The 9,025-nt window shown below is 33.8% G+C and overlaps 1 pseudogene; it reads right to left on the bottom strand.

The window, feature by feature from the left end:
* Positions 1-4,158: 4,158 nt before the first annotated feature.
* Positions 4,159-6,088, bottom strand: LOC102594728 (probable serine/threonine-protein kinase At1g54610; annotated as a pseudogene).
* Between the last annotated feature and the right edge of the window lie 2,937 nt (positions 6,089-9,025).

Here is a 9,025-nt window from a genome sequence, read left to right as displayed (position 1 = left end):
AGCATTTTTCAAGTGTTGAGGATTAAAGGAAATGAAATGTCTAAAGATGAATTAAGAAACCCTAATCTAAGGGAAGTCTTTTATATAGGAATAAGTAGCGGTCTTTGTCCGATTTGGGTTGGATGATTATTTTCTTTTCTTTTGTTTATGTATTTGGGCAATAAGCCCGTATGAGTTTGTCTTGTGTATTTTAAAGTATTATCGATAAAGACCACCAAAATTTAATATAAAAAAATAGATGAGAGGGTGGGCAAAATTAAATTTGAATATTTTTTTCTTAAAAGAAAAAACAAATTATTATGTTGATTAGTAAATTTATATATTAGATTAAAGTAAAATAATAAGTTATTTTTAAATCGACCTTCAAGAAACTAAATTAAAATACATAGTATATTGCAAGCTAAATGCGAACATATCAACATCGAATAGAAGAAATAAGAGAAATGCACACACTCTTTATGTCACGCCGTCTTTCAAAATCTATTAATTCTATTTTAAAATAGTTTAAGCATTAATAAGATATCTGTAAAATTTAAGTGTATCACTGAAAGTTCAAATATAGTTTAAAGGGATACTTGTACCTTATTTGTATGATGGTCAGGCTCGATTTCCCTCCTCTTTTTTTGCTTAATACAATACCACCTAAAAAGACTAGATGATTGAATAATTTTTTTTTGGGCTTAATACAATACTACCTAAAAAGTCTTTCTGGATGATTAAATTATTTGTTTTACCTATACCTAAATTATAATTAAGATGAATAAAATAGTCTCAATTTTGTTAAGAGCGAACCATCAAATATGAAATTATTTTGGAACAACTCCACATATAAATAAGGTAAATTGTATAGATAAATTGAAAGAAATAATGAACACTGTTACACATATAAATCATTTTGTTATTGTCCTTTAAAACGATCTATAAGAAAATATTTTTCATTTCTCCTCCTCAAAAAGTGAATTTTCGAAACTAAAACCATAATGATCACAAATGAAGTATTCAAAATAGTAAATATGAAAAAATAAAATTGTACCAACTAATTTTATTAAGAGAGAATAACTAAAACTCACCGAAGAGATATGATAACTTATAGAAATCTCACTAATTTAGTACCTAATTATCTTCTTTTCCTTCACTTTTCATTATTACAAAATACCATAATTTGATTGAATTTCGACTTCAGATACATGTTTCTGGCGCATCCTGATACATGTATCTCGAATATATGTAGTCAAAATTAAGTGTAAATTGCTAAATACACTGTATCCAATTGAATTCACATGTGTACGTATCTGACTCTCTCTCTCTCTCACCACTCTTCTATATCGCTCGCCTATCTCCCTGTATCTGGTAATATATATAAATGCATCTGATATCTCAGAGATGCATGCATCTAGTATGATTCACATGTATTTGAGATACATAGATTATCTCGCTCACCTCTCTTCTTCTCTCGCTCACCTCTCTCCTTCTCTCGCTCGTCTCTCTCCCTATTTTAGTTTATCTGGTAGAAAAAATAAACATATCTAGGTGTATCATACTTGAAATCTGGTATGAAATTATTAATTAGTGAGAGTGTGAGATAATATGTAATTATTTCAAACTATAGAGAGGATAAATAAATATGGTAAGAATATCTGTAGTAGTCAAAAAATGTAGGAAGGAAACAAATTTATCTTCTTTTATAGTTTTCTTTCTTAAACAATCAAATCAATGTCTTTCTTTGTATATTTTGACAAGTTTTATTTCCTATTAAGCAACCCATATTTTAAATTTTTATTTAATAATTTAAACATATTTTCTTGATAATCTCTGTGTGATTTTTATGAAATTGTACTTTTGATACAAATACTCAAATCTAAAAGTAGGGTCATCTAATTGCAAAAAGTACATTTATCAACAAATTTCTACAATACAATTATATTGGATTATAAAGAAGAATATAATAAGAAAAAAAGGGGAAAAAATACATCTTCAACATACATTGGTAAAACAATCAAACACAAAAATATTTTGTAATACAAAAAACACAAATTCAAAAGAACTTGACTAGATCATATTTTGTAGTAATTTTGATCACTCTTCTTCAATAAATCATACACATGAAATCTACAACTTAGTGCTTTCCATGGCTCTCTTGATGTTTTTTATGTTCAAGATGACGAAGTTCTTCGGGGAGCGCGACCAAATAAGAGAAAGCCATGCCACCAAAACAAACATGATAGATTGGATGAATAGAACTAGTTACGATATATCTTGTATGATAATTGTCTAACCGTTTGGCTATAAATCTCCCCAAAAATGAGAACATTGTGAATTTGTAAGGTGAAATAGGAAATTAGAAGGAAAAAAATGATGAGGATCTTTTAGAGAATCACAAAAGGAAGACAAAGAAGAAGTTTTGGTAATGATTTTTTTTTAATAAATGGAATAAAGGCATAAGAAGTTGGTTGTTATATTGTTTTTTTTTTAACAAACGACGTGTGTCAATGTGATCCTTAAATTGTGGATAATGTGAGGCTCTTTTATTTTAGTTTTGCTATTCCTATTTGGTGTGTGTGAGAGAGGTATAAAAGGTAAATGCTTATTCGTGATGTTTATATCAAATCATATAATTTTACGATAATTAAATGATTCAATAAGGTGAGACTGCATATTAGTTAGTAAAATTGTTTTTAAATGGAAGCAGAACCAATTTTTCTGCTCTTGTAAAGAAGATAAAAATTTCTGCTGCTTAAAAAAAGTAGAAGTTTGAGCAGAAAATTATTTATTTCAAAATCAAAATATCCATGCCATATATACATAATTATCAATATATCTTTTATATTTATTTATTTTTGTGATGAGGTTTCGTATGTAGTGATTTATTTTGTGAAATGATTTTTAAATTCATTTTGCTTGATATATTCAATATATTTAAATCATCATTTTAATATTATATCAATATTTGATTTACTTTTTATTCATCTATGTATAATATTGATTGAAATTTTGAATATGTACATTTTAATTTAATAAAATAAAATTTATAATAGATATTTAAGATAATCTTAACATTAAAAGTGCATTGATACTTGTCCTTTTACGTAATTTGACTCTCAAATTTTATTTTTTTTAAATTAGCGAAACATAATCCGCTTATCAAAAACACTTTTCAAATGAATTAATCAAACACAAATAACTTTTTTTCAAAAACACTTTTCTGAAAGCTATTTTAAAAAATACTTCTAAAAATAAGATTTTTTTTAGTAGCAATTCCAACATGCTCTAAGTGTTACAAAGTATAAACACATGTCATGCATTTATTGAGTTGATATAAAAACAGGCATGGATAAGTATTTATCATTTGAAAACCTTATAAGTTGTGGATTATGTGATCCAAAGTAACTATAATTGTTCAAAATAGATAGTAATTATTGGGGAGAATCACTTATGTATACAAGATTAGATCCATATTTTATAAAATGTAGTAGGGGATTTCATTTACCAAACGTAGCAAGAGTTTCTTTTTCAAAATATATACAATTTCAACTTTGGTGTTTTCTCAACATTTGTCATCAATATTTTAAGAACCATCCTTGCCTTCAGAGCTGTGACCTAGTAATTAAAGTGCAACATGTGATGTATGAGTTAGTCAAACGTTACAAGTTCGAACCTTGAGTTAAACATAGTATGTTGTTTGCTGATCACAATCATATGGACAATAGGAAATGTTCATAAGTTAAAATGGTGTTTCCAAAACATTCCTCAGGTCATATTTGGCTTATTAATAGCAAAGGTTCTCTACCCGTTAACCAGAGTTTTCAAGTTCGAGCTTTAGAAATGAAAGTACTCCTTGGTAACTTTATATAGTCAGACCAGAGAGATTTGGACAGTTGATGGTTTTAAAAAAACACAGGTGTACAGGATTGTTAGTATTTCTTCTACTACATCTACTTCTATTTCAAAGTAAAAACCAAAAAAAGGGTCTATACCTGTAAAAATACACTTGTACATTTGCTTAATCGTTCCTGTATCATTGCATTTATAAACACAATCGGAGGCACAGAAGGTCACATGTCACTGTTTGGTAACTTTTATAAGGTCTGAGTACTAGTTTCATCTTCCCATTCTGTAGAAAGAGTGGATATCCAATCAGCTTATGTTGGTTTTCATGCCTCAGAACCGAGCTTTACCTAGTTTTTTCTGTTGCTTGGCGCGTTCAACAGATTCTTGAATCTGTTGGTCATGAGCTCTAAGTATTCTATCCACATCGATTGGTTTTGATGCAGATGGAAGTGGACCAAAATATTGGTTGTCTTTCAATATGTCATGATCTTTTAGGACCCATGCCTCTTGCTCTCTTGGTAAGCCCTGCATATTGGTCCATTTTTCAGGTAAAAGAGTAGATATTTGGTCATTACTTGATGTTGATGGACCTAAAGAACGACTCGTCTTTCCCTTAGAGTCATGGTCATTCCCTTTAGCTGTTGATCCCTTCTCAAGACTCGCAGGCGTAGCAGTTTTGAAGATCATCATGGCATCATGCTCTCTGAGTAGATCATACATTTTATCTGATGGATCAGATATTGGACCGAACCATTTCTTCTTTCCCTTGATATCATGAATTGGTTCTTTCCTTATTGCTCTCTGACTGTTCCTTTGATGAGGAGTAGCAGACCTCTGAGTGTAACTCTTTGAGCCCTCTTTTCTTCTGGACTCCTGAAAAGATGCAGAAGAGTTTGTTCCTTCATTTAGAACACCTCCTGCGACATATTCATTTGTTTTTTCAAGCCTATTCCGGGATTTTGAATGGGTAATGAGTTGTCTTCTGTCTATGTTACTCTGTAATTCTGCATTAGCTTCAGCTGCTGGAATTGCCCTTACACTTCTATCGCGTGCATAACTCCGGTCCCTACTCCCCTTGGTTTTCTATCATTTTTGCATTGATCTCTTTGCTGGGGGGGGGGGGGAACTCAGTCTGAAGAGCAAGAGCTGCAGTCCCTCGATATTCAGCTTTTATGGAAAGTAAAGTGTCCATTAGTCCTACAGCAGCTGCAGGAAGATCATGAAAGGTCGCGGGAAGAATCCGTCTATAAGGCTCTATCGGCTTAAATATATTTGCATTAGGCAATTTAGATTGTAGCCAAAAATCATCAGATGGGAGAACCACAGAGCTTGAAGATTTTATGCAATTGATCAACTTCAGTTTTACCAGGCATAATTGGCTTGCCAGTAAATAGTTCACCAAGTACACAACCAACACCCCATAAATCAACTCCAACTCCATAACTATTTGATCCAAGCAAAAGTTCTGGTGGTCGATACCATAGAGTCACAATATGGTTAGTCAAGGGAATGCTTTGTTCTGGATCAAAAAATGTCGACAACCCAAAATCTGCAATTTTTAGGATACCATCTTTGTTAACTAACAGGTTAGAAGTTGTTATATCTCGATGCAAGATACCACGTCTATGGCAGTGATCAAGCCCTTTAAGCAGCTGGTGCATGCAACATTTGATCTCAAGTTCAGAAAACTTGACACCTTTGTGGTTTTTAATTCCCTTGAGATCATATTCCATGCAATCAAAAACATGGTACAAGCTGCTGGACAATCTTGAGGTGGCTAAACCTTCCAATTTGATGACATTCGGGTGATCACTAAGCCTTCTCAATATGATGATCTCTCTCGCCATAAACTTGACACTCTCGGGATCAAGATTGTCCAAACTAACCTTCTTCAGAGCAACAACCTTATTGAGCAAACAATCGTGAGCCTTGTAGACATTACTATAAGTTCCCTGGCCAATCTTGCCTATCTTCGCGAAAGTATCAGGTGTTCTTGGAAGCCATCAAATTAAAGCTTCACTAGCTACTGCAACAAGCCAATTAGGCCATCCAGTAGAAACTAGTTCACCTTCTATGCGTTTTGGTACTCCTCTGCTGAGTCTTGGATTCGGTTTCCGTCTCCTGGTGTGAAGGATTTCTTCCTTCTCTTCTGCCATAAATGTCTCAACTACATCTGAGGATATCTTGCCTTAAACTGATTGATCCCTGATAGTTAAAGATTTTCCATGACTGGAACCCATAGTTTTCCGATGATAACCAATTTAAGTCTTGTTTTACATTCAGACAACAACACAAACTAATTCTTCTTTCCTAAAGCTTTGTTTACATACCAAGTAAACAAACATTCATAGAAAGAAGTATGAGAACTCAAATGACAAATCAAGGTAGTTGACTTCATAAAAGCAATAATAGTAGGCTGAGTTGTAAACAAAGACTTGGTCCTTTACATGGTATAGTCAACAAAGACTTATGAGAAGTGTCCAGCAGTTCCTTAGAAATCATCAATTTACAAATACATATATAGTAAGAAGAACTTACATGCATCTAATGAGAAAGGCAGCAGGGTTTACATTGTGCCTCACCAGGAAGAGTAAGAAAAAGCTGAGTTTTTTTGGTAGCTGAGCTTTTTTTGGTATAGGAACTTCTTTGATGTGTTAATTTATGATTGACAGTATTTGGAATGACAGAGGACATGTTTCAAGAAGTATATTCTTAAAAAATAATTTCCAATATAAGTTGGTAAGTAGAAACATTATTAAAGATTTATAATAATGATATCGAATTGTGTTTTCAATTTTTTGTTCAGTTTCTTGAATCTGCCATTACTTAGAAGCCACCTGCATTGTATATCTTCAATCTGCTTAGCTCGAGCCTCATCAAGCTTTTCCTGAAAGAACATTAGGATAAGCAGACAGAACATGACATGCTGTAAATGATCAACTCATGACTTGACTGAAGCATTTAAAGCTGTTGAATAAGGACAGTGTCACGACCCAAGTCCATGACACATTGTCCTCTTTGGGCCTAGACCCGCACGAATTTGTCTTTCAGGCCCCGTTGTGTACCATGTGAACTTGAACTATGCCTTATAAAACTCTTTACTTTCTTCTCCCATTTTGTTGTGATATTCGCCTAATTAAGGTGTCACATGCACCTCATCTTCTAAAGCTTGCCGGCCTAGAAGCCTAAGAGCTCAAGAACGGGATCTTGAGTAGGATTTGACATGACAGGTTGGAGGATTTTAGAGGTTAGGTTTCGACGAAGGAGACACCATAGGGGGGAAATCAGATGGTGATCTGATGAGTACTTTAGATGGTGTGCACTTCCCTCGGAAGATCAGATAAAACAGCACCTTGATGGACTAATGTTTGGTAGGCTAATGAGTGGATAACAACAAATATCGAAGGATGGAAAGATCCGGTTCTTAATAGGTTGATGAGAGGACAATACTTATTCTTGAGGTCCCTGAGGATGAGTTGTATATCAACATTAAACCATAGTAAGCTCCGCATCGCCATAAAAGGAAAGGGTTCTGTTGGGAGTTTCTTGTTCTTCTGGTTGGATTTCGGAAACAATAGATTGGAGATGGATTTCAAGAAGAATGAGCTGCCGAGAGTGATGATGATGATGATGAGCCATCATTCCATTATTTTACATTTGTGTAGAAATGCTTACTGCATCTACAAGTTGACAACTTTTCTTTAGTATAGTTTTCATATTTGTTGACTCAGTATGCCATTGTTTATTTTAAGCTCTGAAAGTTTCAAAATATCAACTATCTTAAGTCCATGAATGTATGTTTAGATCAATATAAAGCAAATGGCATTAAAAGGGCTTACACCTAGTTTTAGTTTTTACTAAAGTGAGTTCCTGCACTTGTCAACCAAAACTTCTCAAACTTGAATGTACTTTAATCTTCCATATGTTTGCTTCATTCTTTCTATATCAATTGCGTCAAGTTAAAGAATCAATCCAAGGCACAGAAGGTCAGATCAAAGATGTTACTAATTGGCAACTTTTGTGAAGTCTGAGTACTTGTTGCAGCATGGTAGTGCAGGATGCTGCTTTCACCTTTACATTCTAGAAACAAAGTTAGTCGTAGTGTTTTTACGGCGACAGCAAGAAATAAGCTATAAAAGGCAGTTGCTGATGAATTTGGCAACTTTTGTAAAGTCTGAGTACTTGGTGATCGGATGAAAATCAACCAAGTAACGTTTGTGGTGGACACAGAAAACCGCAAAAAGTTGTACCACAAGTTGTTCTTTCCATGTTGAAAAGTTGAGGTTACCTTGTAGTTTAATAGGTAATTGAGCAACATGATTAAATTGTACCACATGAGTGGTGGTAGAAACTGCAGAACCGCTTGCAACAGTAGCTTCTGTTGAATGAGTAGGCAGATTTAGTCATAATCTGCTCCATCATTGAGCTGGCAGATTTGATTATAATCTGCTCCACAAATAAAGCTGGCAGATTTGATTAGAATCTGCTCCTGTGAATATGGGATTAGAATATATTATTCTAGGAAAATAGTTTAGAGGAAATCCCCTGATTCAAGGATTTCCTAAGAATTAGGGATTGATTAGTTTATTTGGTCTTTACTTGTTCTCTTATAAATACTGTAGAAACACCATGAATAATATACTTTTCCAGTATCTAAACTTTCATGGTATCAAAGCGGGACTTTTCCCCCTAATGTCATATGGGTAAAATAGCCTTTCACGGAGAGCATCTTTCTGAAACATCAACAGACGACAAAAGTTCTTCTCTGGAAGCTCCTGCAGAAAATCTGATGACAGAAGGAGGCAATGCTTCTCATATGCCCTTCCAGTTAACTTCTCATCGATTAAATGGGAAGAACTATCTGGAATGGGCACAGTCCGTAAAGCTTGCAATCGATGGCCGTGGAAAGCTGGGACATCTGACCGGAGAGACAAAAAAGCCAGGAGTTGGAGACCCAAAGATGAACTCCTGGAGATCAGAGAATTCACTCGTGATTGCTTGGTTAATAAATTCCATGGAACCAGTCATAGGTAAATCTTATCTCTTTTTGCCCACTGCCAAGGATGCATGGGAAGCCGTTAGGGAGACATATTCAGATGTAGAAAATGCCTCTCAAATTTTTGAGTTAAAAATTAAACTATGGCAAGCTAAGCAGGGTGAGAATGAAGTCACTACTTATTATAATGAAATGGTGTCC

The sequence above is a fragment of the Solanum tuberosum genome, unplaced genomic scaffold (genome assembly GCF_000226075.1).
Source record: "Solanum tuberosum cultivar DM 1-3 516 R44 unplaced genomic scaffold, SolTub_3.0 scf00358, whole genome shotgun sequence".
Taxonomy (NCBI): domain Eukaryota; kingdom Viridiplantae; phylum Streptophyta; class Magnoliopsida; order Solanales; family Solanaceae; genus Solanum; species Solanum tuberosum.
Note: the sequence above shows the minus strand (reverse complement) of the source record. Positions and strands in the feature narration are given on the sequence as shown.